Source organism: Cynocephalus volans, chromosome 4 (genome assembly GCF_027409185.1).
Source record: "Cynocephalus volans isolate mCynVol1 chromosome 4, mCynVol1.pri, whole genome shotgun sequence".
Lineage (NCBI taxonomy): Eukaryota > Metazoa > Chordata > Mammalia > Dermoptera > Cynocephalidae > Cynocephalus > Cynocephalus volans.
Window position 1 is genome coordinate 91,815,890 of NC_084463.1, and position 16,949 is coordinate 91,832,838.

Below are 16,949 nucleotides of genomic sequence, written 5' to 3' on the forward strand. Positions count from 1 at the left end.
TTTTGTCCATTCTCTAAAAAGAAAACATTATTACAAATTTGGTATTAATACTTCCGGTTCATTATTAATACTTTTTTTTTTTTTTTTTTGGTGGCTGGCCGGTTTGGGGATCCAAATCTGTGACTTTAGTGTTATAAAGCTGTTGCCCTAACCCACTGAGCAACCAGCCAACCCTTATTATTGATACTTTTGCTGATAGGTAGAATCCTATGAAGTTTCTGGTATTCAATCATTTCTAAATTACGAAAACAGCAATTTCATACAGCTCAACCTACTACCAATAAATGTATCCACAAATACAGTGTGAGCTTCTTATTTGTATGTATATAAATGGCATACTGTGTTTTTCATCTTGCAACTTGAAAGAAAATGAGCCGAAATGCCAGGTACCATTCAAGCTTTATTAAAGGAAGAAAAACCTGCCAGGCTGCAGTCAAAATGGCAGGGCAGCAGCGGCTAAAGGGAGTAAGTATGCTTATATGGGTTGGTGCAAGCGGGGAGGCGGAGGGGGTGCTGGTGTGTGGGATCAGGTCGATGACAGGTGCTGGTGTGGTTGGTAGGGGTGACATAGTCAAGATGGGAGGTACCTACAGGCAGGAGTGGAAGGTTTCTTTGTCTAGGAAACCACGAGTTAGAGGGTTTCTTTGTTTAAGGAAACCACAAGGTAGAGTAAAAGACTGGCGGCCATTTTGTACTCAATATGGCACAGGTTGCGACCGTGGCGATGTCAGTCGCATCCAAGGTGATGTGGCAGCATCCAAGATGGCACTGGCCACATTCAAGATGGCGTCAGCCACATCTGAGATCTATCACAACTTACTTTGTCACTTGACTTTTTGCTTTTGAGATACATTCATAGATCTAGTTTATTTTAACAACTGATCAATATTTATTTACACATTTCCTTTTTAGTATATTTTTAGGGTGTTTCCACCTTTTCACTATAACAACTACTTCTGAATGCATAAGAACACAAAATTTTCTCTAGAGTATATATGTAGATTAGAATAGCTGAGTTATGGTCTGGCCTGTGGCTCACTTGGGAGAGCATGGTGCTGATAACACCAAGGCTGCAGGTTTGGATCCCTATATAGGGATGGCCAGTTAGCTCACTTGGGAGAGCATGGGGCAAGTCAAGGGTTAAGATCCCCTTACCAGTCATCTTTAAAAAAAAAAAAAAAAAAAAACAGCTGAGTTATAAATTATTGTAGCTGTATTGAGTTGTATATTATTGTTATGCAGATTTAAGTCCATGACTTCACCACTGTGATTTAGTCTTCCCTCTCTTCCTGGTGCAGAGAGGGAGACACCTTTACAAATAGAGATTTCTTTTATAGATGCAAGTTTCTCTTACAAAAGGACAACTTTTCAGAGCTTTTCCTGTGTCTGCAGTTTCTCAAAATAACCAGTTCAAAATAAACTTATGTCAAAGAAGCAGATCTGGGGTGGCATATTCTGGTCTCCTATAGTCATATTTTGGGGTGGTGTTTCCTGAGCCCCATTATTGCATTACCACATTAGGCTCTTGGGTCACAATGTCATCAAAATGAACAAAGTACCCAGCACAATTTACGGCAAGCAATGCTTTATCAAAAAGAGATAGACTTAAGCATAAGGGAGTCAGCGATAGAAAAGCCGTCTCTCTGAGAGAAATTGGGGAAGGGTTTTTAAAGGCAAGTAGTTGCTCCATTGACATCGGCTTCACACCTTGATGATTTCTGGCATCTTTATTGTGGTTGTGAGGGAGGTCAGTTCCAGGAACATCCTGCACGCAACTCCCAAAGGGATCTTAAGGTTAATCTGTAACTTAATTTTTACAATTACAGGAAAAGAAAGAATGGGTAGATAATGATGTTTTAGATAAAGTTAACAGTAATATTTTAGCAAACCTTGGGGAAAGGGTTTTGCCACTCAGTGAATATCTGTTCCCCTCTTAGTTTATTTTATCAGGGTGGACCATATGGTAATCATGCACCCTGGGGGGGGTCTCCTGAGTGAGGAATGGAAAAGTAGCAAAGTGTCCTCTGCAGGAAAAATGGGGTCATTTTGGTTCACAGCCTCCCCGCCTATTCTGCCTCAATTACACACAAGTTCAATATTTTCAGCTTGTCACAATCTGCACCAGCCATGAATGGGAGTTCACATTTTCTCAGAACTTGACCAGTACTCATACTCAGTATTGTCTGATTTTTTTTTTTTTTTTTTTTTTGGTTTTCAATATGATGGGTATAAAATGGTACCCCATTTTTAATTTTTATCTCACTGACTAGTCATGGGGTTGAACATAATTTTATACACTCCTACTCATTATGTTTATTTCCCATTCCTACCCCTTGCCATTTCTGTAAAAAAAAAGTAGTTTGCCTTACTTATGTGTAGGAGTTATTTTTGACTCTTGTCACTTATCCAGGTCATAAATTATGAATTTGTACTCTCATTCTCCTGCTACCTTTAAATTTCTTATGTTATCTTTTTTTCAAACATAAATTTTAAATTTTGATAGTCTTATCTTTACCACTATTAGGAGAAGAACTTTTTCTTCTTCCAACTTAAACCCTTTGGTTAGGGTCTTGCAAATTAACTGATAATAGAGTAACAGGACAAAAGGCAAAGTTTATTTACACCTAAAAGCAGGAGTTACTTACTGAGTAGCCAGAAATCACAGTTTATATTGGGGTTGGGGGAGTAGTTTAGGGATCCAAGTATAGAAGGCTCTGGTTTTTTGATGTTAATGGAATTGGGCAATCTGTCTCCATGGCAATTTAATTCACAGGAAACTCCCTCAGAGGGGGGTTAATGGCAGCCTTATATTTGGGATGCTCAGCTTTAGTCAGATAAGGGACATTCAGACAAGATTTCTTTCTGCATCTTCTGTAGCTCACATGCTTTTGCTTTAAAATAATTTGTATACAAACTCTGGGGAGTCTGAGTGGGTCTCCACACCATTATAAGTTAAGCTTTTAGTCTAAGAAATATTTCCCTACCTGAGGTCTTAAAGATATTTCTAAATGTTCTAATAATTTTAACAGTTTGACTATGAGGTGCCTAGGCGCTTGGGTTTGCTGAGGTTCTTAAAGTCAGCCTTTTTCACCAAATTTGAGGGATTTTCACCTATTATTTCTACAAATTTGGTTTTTTTCTACCCCACTCTTTTCTCTTTCAAGGACTTCAAATACATTTATGTTAATCATTTGATATTGTTCCATATGTCCCTGAAGCTTTGCTTGTATTTTTCAATTAAATTAAACTTTTTATTTTGAGATAATTGTAGATTCACATGCAGTTGTAAGAAATAATACAAAGCAAGTCAGTGCACCATTTACCACTTTCTTCCAATGGTAACATCCTGCAAAACAATACCACATTGCAACCAGGATATTGACATTGATATAGTCAAGATACAGAACAGTTTCATCACCACAAGGATTCCTTATGTTGCCACTTTTAGCCATACCCACCTCCTTCTCCTATCCCTGAACCCCGTCAGCCACTTCAGTTCTATAATTTTGTCATTACAAGAATGTTATGTAAATGGAGTCATACAGTATGTGACCTTTTAGGACTGGCTTTTTTTCCCTCGGCATAATTCCCTGGAAATTCATCGAGGGGGTTGTATAAAGCACTACTCCATTTCTTTTTATTGCTGAGTAGTATTGAATGGTATGAATGTATCACAGTTTGATCAACCAGTCATCCACTAAAGAACATATGGTTTGTTTCTAGCTTTAGGCTATTATGAATAAAGCTGTTATGAACACTCACATACAGGTTTTTGTGAACATAAGTTTTTATTTCACTATAATAAATGCCTAAGAGTATGATTGCTGGGTTGTATAGTAGTTGCATGTTTGATTTATATGAAATTGCCAAACTATTTTCCAAAGTGTCTGTACCATTTTACGTTCTCACCAGTAGTGCATGAGTGATCCAGTTTCTCCACATTCTCACCATCCTTTGGTGTTGAAGGAAACCAGAATATTTTACATTGAAATATTGTTGAACTAAAGCAGCAGCCTCAAGGTCTCTCTGACCATCTACCCTATATTGTCTCTCAATCCTCTGTCTCTCCCAAGGAATGGGGTGAGGCTGTTTCATTATCTGCCTTAAAGCCTAGACCTGCCAAAGAAGAAAACAATTACCTCTGGTCCTTGCCCTTAGTTTTCATTAACTTAACGCATACCACAGGAAGAAGGACTGAAGTCTGTCAACACACCTGGACAGACATGTCACAAATCATTGTCTTCTATTTCAGTCCCATTTAGTATTTCAAAGAGAATCATTTATCAGCAACTGTCTGCTCTTTGGGATTAACAGACTTTGCCTCAAGCTACTGTATCTTCTCCAAGCCCACTGAGTTCCCCTAAAAATCATTTACTAATATGCTCCCATCTCCCCTTCTTCTATGAAGGTGGGCATATAAGCATCTGTATCCCATTGAATTATTGGTCAAATCACTCACCTGTGATTGTCCTATGCAATGCATGCTAAAATAAAACTGTATACATTTTTTTCCCATTAATCTCCCTTTTGTCAGTTCATTTTCAGCAAACTTTCAGTAGATAAAGGGGAAAGTTTTCCCTTGTCACCCCTACAGTGTTGGCACTATTTTTTATTTTGGCCATTCTGACAGGTGAGTAGTAATATTGCATTGTGATTTTAATTTGCTTTTCCCTAATGGCCAATGATGCTAAATATCTCTTCATGTGCTTATTTCCCATCACTATGTCCTCTTCAGTAAAATGTCTGTTCATGTCTTTTGCACATTTTCTAATTGGATTATTAGGTTTTATACTTTAGAGTTCTTCATATATTCTAAACACTACTCCATTTTACATATGTGTTTGCAAATATTTTTTCCCAATTTGTAGCTTTTCTTTTCATCCTTTATTTTTTTTTATTTTTTTTTTAAATGGTAGCACATTTGATTTTTATTTTTATTTTTTTTCCGTGACCGGCGCTCAGCCAGGGAGTGCACCGCTCATCCTTATATAGGATCTGAACCCGCGGCGGCGGGAGCGTCGCCGCGCTGCTAGTGCAGCACGCTACCGAGTGCGCCACGGGCTCAGCCCATTCTTTTCATCCTTTAAACAGAGTTTTTCCCAAAGCAAAAGTTTTTTATTTTGATGAGGTCCAACTTATTAAAGTTTTTTTCTTTATGGATTATACTTTTGTTGTTAAGAACTTTTTACCTAGCCATAGATTCTGAAGATTTTCTGTGTTTTTTCCTAAAGGCATTATAGTTTTACTCTTTTCCATGGTCCATTTAAGTTAATTATTGTATAAAATGTGAGGTTTCAGTCAAGATTCATTTTTCTCCTCTATGGATATACAATGTCTCCAGCATTTCATTTGTTTGTTTGTTTTTATTTTTAACAAACTTTTTAAAAACAGTTTCAGATTTACAGAAAAATTGTGAAGATAATAGAGCAAGTTTTCATAAGCTCTGTACGATTTCTCCTGTTAGTAACATTTTACATTACTATGGTACATTTGTCACAATTAATGACCCAATATTGATCCATTATTATTAACTGAAGTCCATACTTTATTCAGATATCCTTAAGGTTTGTTTTTTGTTTTTGTTTTTGTTTTTACTTACAGGCTTTTTTTCTGTTCCATAATCTTATCCAGGACACCACATTATATTTTGTTGTCTCCTTACACTCCTCTCAAGTGTAACAGTTTCTCAGATTTTCCTTGTTTTTGATAATTGTAGAAGCCAAAGGAAAAATTTCCTCTTCATCCTGAAGATTCAATTAAATAAATAAATAAATAAATATAAAAATAAATTACCTGTCAAAATTTAATCAATATGAAGAAAAGGCACAACAAATTTTATTTTAACACACTGGGAGGGGGGAATGCATGGGAGAATCATAAGAGAATGATTGCCCAATTAATCCAGTGGGGCACAGAAGCTTATATATACCAGTCCTCATAGGGGGGTGGGGAGGGGGAGAGGTACAGGTCCAAGAACAATGGGCCAGAGATCAGATTTCTCAGGGACTCTGGGAAAGGTGAGGCCACAGGTGAAAGAAGGAACGCAGAAGTTTAAAAGTAAAGCGGAGACTGTCCTGTTATTCAAATGAAAATATCTCAGGTAAACTAGCCACTACCCTCAGAAAGAACAGACAGTGGCCAAAGGAGGGGTCTCAGAGGAAGCCTGGATATTTGCATATTTTCTCTACAGATGTAAATTTCTTTCCACAAAAAAGAAAAAAGAAAAAAAAAACCCAGTCTTCTAGCTAATCTTGTTTTCCCAGTCTCTATGAATTAGCCATCTTGAAATAAGTCAAACAAGTATATTTTGGGCTAAAATATTTTGCTTTCCCACAATGATTTGACAGTTTTGAGGGATACTGGTCAAGTATTCTGTAGAATAATCCTCATCTGTTTTTTCATCATTTGACTGCAGTTATAGGTCCCTGAGAGGAAGACCACAGAGGTAAAGCATCAGTCTCATCATATCATATCAAGTATATATGATTTATCACTGTTAACATTAACCTTGATGACCTGGCTCAAGTAGTGTTTGTCAGGTTTCTCCACTGTAAAATTATTACCCCTACCCCTTTTCATCTTGTACTCTTTGGAAGGGAGTCACTATTTGCAGTTCACAGTTAAGGAGTGGGCGGTTATGCTTCACTTTCTATGTTTATTTTTCATTATTCTTTTTTTCTTTTTCAGACTTGGATAATTTCTATTGGTCTGTCTTGAAGTTCATTGTGTCCTTTTTCTACCATTTTTATTCTGCTGTAAGGTCCATCCAGTGGATTTTTTTGTTTTATTTATTGTACTTTTCCAGTCTACAATTTCTGTCTGAGTCTTTTTTCTTTTTAAAAGATGACAGGTAAGGGAATCTCAACACTTGACTTGTTGTTGTCAGCACCATGCTCACACAGTGAGCTAACCGGCCATCCCTATATGGGATCCGAGCCCGTGGCCTTGGTGTTATCAGCACCGCACTCTCTTGAGTGAGCCATGGGCCAGCCCTTTTTTTTTTTTTTTTCAGCTTTCATTTCTTTGGTGAGAATCTTAATGTTTTCACTCATTAAGTTCATATTTTCCTTTAAATATTTGAACATATTCATAATTGCTTCTTTTAAAGTCTGTCTGCCAAATCCAACATCAGGGACATCTGAGGTTCACCTCCTGTTCAATATTTTATTTTTTGAAAAATGAGGATCTCTTGGGCCACCCTGTAGCTCACTCAGGAGAGTGTGGTGCTGGTAACACTAAGGCCACGGGCTCGGATCCCATATAGGGATGGCTGGTTAGCTCACTGGGTGAGCGTGGTGCTGACAACACCAAGTCAAGGGTTAAGATCCTGTTACCGGTCATCTTAAAAAAAAAAAGAAAAAGGCCCTGCGGTGCTGACATGCAATCCAGCAGGTAGGCCTCACCACCACCACCCGTCTCCATCCTCAGCCTGGCCCAGTGCACGTGGAGCAGGAAGACATCCAGCAGGGGAGGCGGAATCTCTGCAGACACCACACACCCTGTGGGACCTCCACGTGATCCAGCACCCAGCCCAGTGTGCACGGAGCAGGGAGACATCCAGAAGGGGAGGCGGAACCTCTGCAGAGACCACATGCCCTATAGTGCTGCCATGTGACCTAGCAGCCTGGCTGAGTGCATGCTGACCAGAGAGGTGGCTCCCCAGAGAGGCCCAAGACCCGAGGCCACCACACATGCAAAACACTAGTGGCCAACTGAGCAGACACTGAGGTAGCCATACCAAACTGGCAACCCTAGCAACATCCTAGCCAGACAATAGTGTCAAACCTGTGGACTGTGAAACCCCCTGCCACAATGACTAAACGTCAAGGGAAAGATACCAGAAATATGAAAAATCAAGAAAGTACACCACCAAAGGGTAATAAATACCAAGCTCTAGATCCTGTAGAACAAGAAGGCCTTGAAATGTCTGACAAGGAATTTCAAGAGATAATTCTAAGGAAACTAAATGAGATACAAGAAAACTCAGTTAGACAACACAATGAAATGAGGAAAAGTATACAAGACCTGAAAGAAGAAATGTACAAGGAAATCAATGCCCTGAAAAAGAATGTAACAGAGCTTGCTGAACTGAAGAATTCATTCAACAAAATAAAAAACACAACAGAGAGTTTAACCAGCAGGCTTGCAGAAACAGAAGAGAGAACTTCTGGCTTTGAAGATGGGCTGTTTGAAATAACACAGGCAGCCAAAAAAAATTTTAAAAAGAATTCAAGGCACTGAAGAAAATCTGAGAGAGATATCAGAAAACCTTAAGCACTCAAATATCCGAGTCATGAGTACTCCAGAAGGGGAGGAAAAAGGAGATTGCATTGAAAACATGTTCAACAAAATAGTGGCAAAAAACTTCCCAGTTATTGGAAAAGACACAGATCTTCAGATTCAGGAAGCTCAAAGATGCCCAAATGTATTCAACCCAAGAAGGTCCTCTCCAAGACATGTTATAGTCAAATTGGCAAAACTCAAAGACAGAGAGAGAATCTTAAAAGCTGCAAGAGAGAAGCATCAAATCACCTATAAGGGAGCCCCAATCAGACTAACATCAGACTTTTCATCACAAACCTTACAAGCCAGAAAGGAATGGGATGATATATTCAAAATACTAAAAGACAGAAATTGCCAGCCAAGAATACTCTACCCCGCAAGGCTATCCTTCCAAAATGAAGGGCAAATAGTATATTTCTCAGACAAACAAAAACTGCGGGAGTTCACTACCACACGCCCACCCTTACAAGAAATTCTCAAGGGAGTACTGGGTTTGGAACCTGAAAAATAACTACCACTGCCATAAAAACCCAAGAAATATCAAAACCCACTAGTATAATAAAAATGGCATTTATGAAGAGAAAACAAACAAAGAAAAGGCTATCTACAACTCAAGGAACCAACAAATACAGAAAACAAACAGTAAATCAGAAAGAAAGGAACAAAAGAAACTTAAGACATCCAAACAATAATCAATAAAATGCTAGGATTAAATCAACACTTTTCAATAACAACTCTTAATGTAAAAGGCTTAAATTCCCCAATGAAAAGACACAGACTGGCTGACTAGACTAAAAAGGAGGACCCAACTATATGCTGCCTTCAAGAGACCCACCTCACCCATAAAGACTCACATAGACTAACAGTGAAAGGATGGAAAAAGACTTACCATGCAAACAGAAAAGAAAAACGAGCTGGAGTAGCTATTCTTATATCTGACAAAATAGACTTTAAACTAAAAACCATAAAAACAGATAATGAGGGGTACTACATAATTATAAAAGGATTCATCCATCAAGAAGACATAACAATCATAAATATATACGCACCCAATGTCAGAGCAGCCAGATTTACAAAACAAACTCTATTAGACCTAAGGAAGGAAATAGACACTAATACCATAATAGCAGTGGACCTGAACACCCCACTGTCAATATTGGACAGATCATCTAGGCAAAGAATCGGCAAAGAAACACAAGATCTAAACAACATAATAGAACAAATGCTCTTGGCAGAGCATTCCATCCAACAACCTCAGAATATTCATTCTTCTCATCAGCACATGGATCATTCTCCAGGATAGATCACATGTTAGGTCACAAATCAAGTCTCAACAAATTCAAAAAAACTGGAATTAGCCCATGTATTTTTTCAGACCACAATGGATTAAAATTAGGAATCAATAACAAATGAAATTTGTTATACTATACAAACACTTGGAAATTAAACAGCATTCTACTTAATGATATACAGGTCCAAGAAGAAATCAAACAGGAGATCAAAAAATTTATTGAAACTAATAAAAACAATGATACATCATACCAAAACCTGTGGGATACTGCAAAAGCAGTACTAAGGGGGAAATTTATCACATTAAATGCTTACTTCAGAAGAATGGAAAGATGGCAAGTGAGCAACCTAACACTTTACCTTAAAGAACCAGAAAAACAAGAGCAATTCAAACCTAAAGTTAGCAGATGGAAAGAAATCATTAAGATCAGAGCAGAACGTAATGAAATTGAAACCCCAAAACAATACAAAAGATCAATAAATCAAAAAGTTGGTTTTTTGAAAAGAAAAATAAAATTGACAAACCATTAGCATGGCTAACTAAAAAAAGAAGAGAGAAAATCCAAATAAGGAAAATTAGAAATAAAAAAGGTGATATTACAACTGATTCATCTGAAATACAAGGAATTACTCGAGACTCCTATAAACAACTATATTCCAACAAATCTGAAAATCTGGAGGAAATGGATAAATTTCTAGACACAAACAAGCTACCAAAACTGAGCCAAGAAGACATAGAAAATCTGAACAAACAAATAACAATAAAGGAGATTGAAGCTGTTATCAGAAGTCTCCAAACAAAGAAAAGCCAGGGACCAGATGGGATTCACACCAGAATTTTACCAAACACTCAAAGAGGAATTGACACCAATTCTTTACGAACTGTTCCAAAGGATTGAAAAAGACGCACATCTCCCAAACTCATTCTATGAAGCAAACATCATACTGATACCAAAACCAGGTAAAGATACAACTAAAAAAGAAAACTACAGGCCAATATCCTTGATGAATATAGATGCAAAAATCCTCAATAAAATACTAGCTAATAGAATACAGCAACACATACATAAAATTATTCACCACAATCAAGCAGGATTCCCCCCAAGGATGCAAGGTTGGTTCAACATATGCAAATCAATAAATGTGATACACCTTGTTAATAAAATCAAACACAAGGACCATATGATCATCTCTATAGATGCTGAAAAAGCATTTGGTAAAATTCAACACTCATTCATGACAAAGACCCTCTATAAGTTAGGTATACAGGGAAAATATCTCAACATAATTAAAGCCATATATGACAAACCCACTGCCAATATCATCCTGAATGGGGAAAAACTGAAAGCTATTCCTTTAAGAACAGGAACTAGACAAGGACGCCCACTCTCACCACTCCTATTCAACATAGTGTTGGTAGTACTAGCCAGAGCAATCAGAGAAGAGAAGGAAATAAAGGGCATCCAGATTGGAAAAGAGGAAGTCAAATTGTCCCTGTTTGTAGATGACATGATCTTATATACAGAACAGCCTAAAGCCTCTACAAAAAAACTCTTGGAGTTGATAAATGATTTTATTACAGTAGCAGGATACAAAGTCAACACACAAAAATCAGTAGCATTTCTTTTCTCCAATAGTGAACATGCAGAATGAGAAATCAAGAAAGCTTGCCCATTAATAATAGCCACCAAAAAAAATGAAATACTTAGGAATTGAGTTAACCAAGGAGGTGAAAAATCTCTATAATGAGAACTACAAACCACTGCTGAGAGAAATTAGAGAGGATACAAGAAGATGGAAAGATATCTCATGCTCTTGGATAGGAAGAATCAACATAGTGAAAATGTCCATACTACCCAAAGTGATATACAAATTCAATGCAATCCCCATCAAAATTCCAATGACATTTTTATCAGAAATGGAAAAAACTATCCAGACATTTATATGGAATAACAAAAGACCACACATAGCCAAAGCTATTCTGAGTGAAAAAAATAAAGCTGGAGGCATAACACTACCTGACTTTTAACTATACTGCAAAGGTATAATAACCAAAACAGCATGGTACTGGCATAAAAAGAGACACACTGATCAATGTAATAGAATAGAGAATCCAGACATCAACCCACACACCTACAGCACTCTGGTCTTTGACAAAGACACCAAAACTATACACTGGGGAAGAGACTGCCTCTTCAGCAAATGGTGGTGGGATAACTGGATATCAATATGCAAGGGAATGAAACTAGACCCATACCTTTCATTATCTACTAAAGTCAAATCAAAATGGATTAAAGAATTAAATATACAACCTGAAACATTAAAACTTCTTTAAGAAACCATAGGAGAAACACTTCAGGAAGTAGGACTGGACACAGACTTCATGAATATGACCCCAAAAGCACAGAGAACCAAAGGAAAAATTAAAAAATTGGATTATATCAAAATAAAAAGCTTCTGCACAGCAAAAGAAACAATTAACAGAGTTAAAAGACAATCAACAGAGTGGGAGAAAATATTTGCAAAATATACATCTGACAAAGGATTAATATCCAGAATATACAAGGAACTGAAACAACTTTACAACAAAAAACAAGCAACCCAATTAAAAAATGGGCAAAAGAACTAAATAGGCATTTCTCAAAGGAAGATATATGAATGGCCAACAGACATATGAAAAATGCTCAGCATCACTCAGCATTCGGGAAATGCAAATCAAAACCACACTGAGATACCATCTAACCCCAGTTAGGATGGCTAATATCCAAAAGACTGAACAATAAATGCTGGCGAGGTTGTGGAGAAAAAGGAACTCTCATACATTGTTAGTGGGACTGAAAATGGTGCAGCCTCTATGGAAATGGTATGGAGATTCCTCAAACAATTGCAGATAGATCTACCATATGACCCAGCTATCCCACTGCTGGGAATATACCCAGAGGAATGGAAATCATCAAGTCGAAGGTATACCTGTTCCCCAATGTTCACTGCAGCACTCTTTACAATAGCTAAGAGTTGGAACCGGCCCAAATGTCCATCATCAGATGAGTGGATACTGAAAATGTGGTACAACTATACAAATGTGGAATACTACTCAGCTATAAAAAAGAATGAAATACTTCCATTTGCAATGACATGGATGGACCTTGAGAGAATTATATTAAGTGAAATAAGTCAGGCACAGAAAGAAAAATATCACATGTTCTCACTTATTTGTGGGAGCTAAAAATAAATAAATAAATAAACAAAAAAACCAGGGGCGGGGGGAAGAGGACACAACAATTACAGTTCCTTGAAGTTGATACAACAAGCAAACAGAAAGGAGGTTTTTGGGAGGGAGAGGGGAGAGGGTAGAGGGAAGGAGGTTTTGGTAATTGGCCACAATAATCAACCACATTGTATATTGTGAAAATAAAATAAAACTTGGACACACTCACACACACACACACACACACACACACACACAATAAATAAATGAATAAATAAATTTTCATAGACTGGAAAAAGAAATGTGAGCACCACACTCAGCCAGTGAGCCAACCGGCCATCCCTATATAGGATCCGAACCCGTGGCCTTGGTGTTATCAGCACCACACTCTCCCGAGTAAGCCACGGGCCAGCCCTGGAAAAAGAAATGTGGATCTCATTTTTCTGGGGGGTTTTTTGTCTGTTTTGTGGGGTTGTTTTTTTTTGCATGTCTGATAATTTCTTTCTATTGAAAACTTTGTGGATTAAACATTGTAGCAATTCTGAATTCTCTATTGTTGGGAAAATATAGGAAAATGGTTAGAGCCCCTCAGATGTTCAGAAACTTGCCAAGCATTTGCTGTGAATAGGTTGTGTGTGGGTGGAGTTAGTGTACTTTGTGGTGCCACCACGTTGGCTGGAGTTTAGTGCCTAGGGTGGATGCTGCACGTGCAGCCATGCTTTCCAACCTATGGCTTCCAAGGACCTGTTTGCCAGTTACCTAGCTCATAGACTTGCATGCAGAGGGTTTGGTGACCCAGCCTGGCACGTGAGGGGTCTGGTGACCTTGTCTGGAACGGGCTTGAGGGGTCTGTGAGCTCCAGACCCAGCCCTAGCTTGACAATTGGCCCAGTTGGTGCTGGATTACAGGCAGGTAAAAGAGCCCAACAACTGGCGTAGTTGTGAAGCTTTACAGTTGGCAACATCAGCAGGATTCTGACATTAGGCCTAGTACAACAATTGGTGTAGTCTGCGACAGGACTCTGAGCAGGTATAGGAGCCGAAAGCCCTTGGAAGAAGGAGGAAATGTGGCTACTTTATATATATAAAGATAACCAGTAAGGGGATCTTAACCCTTGACTTGGTGTTGTCAGCACCATGCTTTCCCAAGTGAGCCACAGGCCGGCCCTAAAATGTGGCTACTTTTGAATATGCTCTGCCCTATGGCCACTTTCCTGTTGACTGGGATCTGGTTGCTACACACTGCACTGCAAGGCAGCAGACACCAGGTACTACAATGCAAAACCCCTTGGGAAGGGAAGAACATGTGGCTGTCCTGAGCTTGTGGTGCCCAGTGGCCACTTTTCTGCTGACTGGAGCCTGGCTGCTGTTAACTACACTGCAAACTGATTGAGATTTGTGGCAGAAAGTAGAGTTATTGGAAGCAAGGATGATTATCCTGGAGGATGGCATGCAGCGACTAGCCACTCCTGCCTCTCACACCAGGGAAGACCAACCCAGTAGTTAGTTGGGGAAACCATGCATCTCCAGGCATGACCTGTTGTGCATGAGAAATTGAGACAGTAAAGCAGCAGAAACAGGGAGAGTTCCTGGCTGCTACAGCTATGGGACCTAGGGGTGGATGGTGTAACATGCTTTAGAGATGATGTAGTAAATGCATGTCTCATTTGTCTGAAGGCAAAAGTCTCAGAGGGTGCCACTTAAACTCGATGGCTGGATGTGCTGTATAAACCCAAGAAAAGAGTGCCACATGCAGATGAGCAGATGACCTGAGGACGAGTGCCCCTTGCAGAATTTCAAGTATGTTTTCACCTGGTGAAAAGGCAGAAAAGTTAGTCTCTGTTACTACATGCTTGTCTCGGTGGCAGTGGTTACAAAAGAGCCGTATATATATGCACAAGGGCAAGGCAGCCACTCCTCGATGGACTGAGTGAATGCAGCGGTTTGAACTGTGTGGGTGAGTGCTGCTGAACTGCCTGAGACTGAGTGAGTACCTCATATAGGCTGAGCTGATTGAAGTAATTCAAAAGCCAGAATTTAAAAGGGAAGCAGAGCATAAAGATTTGGAAAATTTGTAGCCTGACCATGCAGTGGAGAAACAGAGAGCTGGAGAAAAATGTTTAAGGGTGCAGCAGATAAACTGTTTGCTAAAGACATTATCTTGGTGATGAGGCAGTCTGATGCTAAAAACCAGGACAATGGGGAAAATGCCCTAAAGGCATTTGAGAAATCTGGAAGGGTGCCCCACCCATCACAGGCCCTGAGGGCATTTGAGAAGTTTGGGAGAGCACCCGTCCTATCCTAGAAGGACTGCATTGTCCCAGAGGTCAGACCTGAGGTGACATTGCCCTCAGCAAACTGCTACCCTCATCCCAGCTGCTCTGGCAGGAGCAATACTGCCTGAGTGCCTCTGAAGAAAAAAGCCAAAAACCTTGGTGGCATTCACGTTGTGTTAAGTTTGCAGGCCAGCAGTATGTGAGAGCAGTGGAGGCATGGCAGTCTCCACCTACGTTTCAGAAGATGTATGAAAAAGTTGGGGCACTCAGGCAGAGACCTGTTGCAGGGGTGGAGCCACTGCAGAGGTCATCTATGGAGCAATGTGGAGCAGAAAAGTGGGGTCAGAGCCCCCACAGAAAACCCCCACTGAGGAAATGTCTAGTGGAGCCAGGTTGGCAGGACTGCCACCAGGAGCCCAGAACTGTGGGGCTGCTGGCAATGTGCAGTGCCAGCCTGGAAAAGCCACAGGCACCAGGGCAGCTCAATGGTCTGCATGTGGCAGAGTTGTAGGAGTGAGGATGCCCAAACTTTAGGGGTCCAGGTTCCCCAGTGTGTGTAATGTTTGCCCTGTTTGGCTTTTGGATTTGTTTGGGGACTGTTTTCCTTTCTATTCCTCCCTTCTGGAATGGGAATGTGTACCCAATGTCTGTCCCACTGTATCTTGGAAGTAGATAAACTTGTTTTTGACTCTTTACAGGTTCGCGGCTGGAAGGAATTTTGCTTTTGGTCTCAGAGGAGACTTTGGACTTTGGACTCTTGAGTTGGTGCTGCAACAAGCTAAAGACTTTTGGGACTGGGATGGACTGTGTAATATGTAAATGTAAGGGTCATCTATCCTCACTAAGGGAACATCATGGAAGATTCTGAATGTGTAGATTATGTGGTGAGGGACCATGAAGGGGTGAATTGTTGGGGAAATAAAGGAAAATGGTCAGGGCCCCTCAGATGTTCAGAATCTTGCCAAGCATTTGCTGTGAATAGGTTGTGTGTGTGGAGTTAGTGCACCTGCACGGTGCCGCCACCTTGGCTGGAGTTTAGTGCCTAGGGTGGCCGCCACCTCTGCAGCCATGCTTTCCAACCTATGGCTTCCAAGGACCTGTTCACCAGTTACCTAGCTCATAGACCTGTTTGTGGAGGGTCTGGTGACCCAGCCTGTTGTGTGAGGGGTCTGGTGACTCAGCCTGGCATGTGAAGGGTCTGTGACGCAGTCTGGAATGGGCTTGAGGGGTCTGTGAGGTCCAGACCCAGCCCTGGCTTGACAATTGGCCCAGCTGGTGCAGGATTACAGGCAGGTTTAAAAGAACCCAACAACTGGCAAAGTCGTGAAGCTTTACACCTATCTTCCTCTGAATAGTGCTGATTTTTCTTCTAGATTAATCAGAATTATCTTCTAGTAGATAATTCTACTGATTAATCACCTTGAATTTGTGTAAGCTTAGTTTTATGCTTTATTAGTGTAGATCTGGGAAAGCCCAAGGTGTGTTCCAAGCTCCTCTATCATAGCAAGACTCAACCTCCAGACTCTTATCTTTCCTGTGGATCTTGTCAGGCTGTATTTCAGGCTTTGTTCAGGCAAGTACAGGGTAAGCTTTATTCTAGGGTATGGTTCCTGCTCATAAGGCATTGCCTTTCTGGTGTCTCTGCCAAATTCTGAGAGTGTTGATGAGCCTTCTCTACTCTGTCTGCAATAGACTGCCAGTGTCCTCCAATGCTGCTTGACCTCTATTATTTCTGATCTACTCTCAGCCCTATAACAGAAACTGTGTAGTCTTCATATTCTCATACTACACAGGTTCAGCCCAGGTCAAGGTAAAGGACTCAGAGAGACACACAGATTCAGGAGCCCCACTCTGCTCAGTTTCTTCCTCTCTACTTGCCTGCCCCAGAGAATC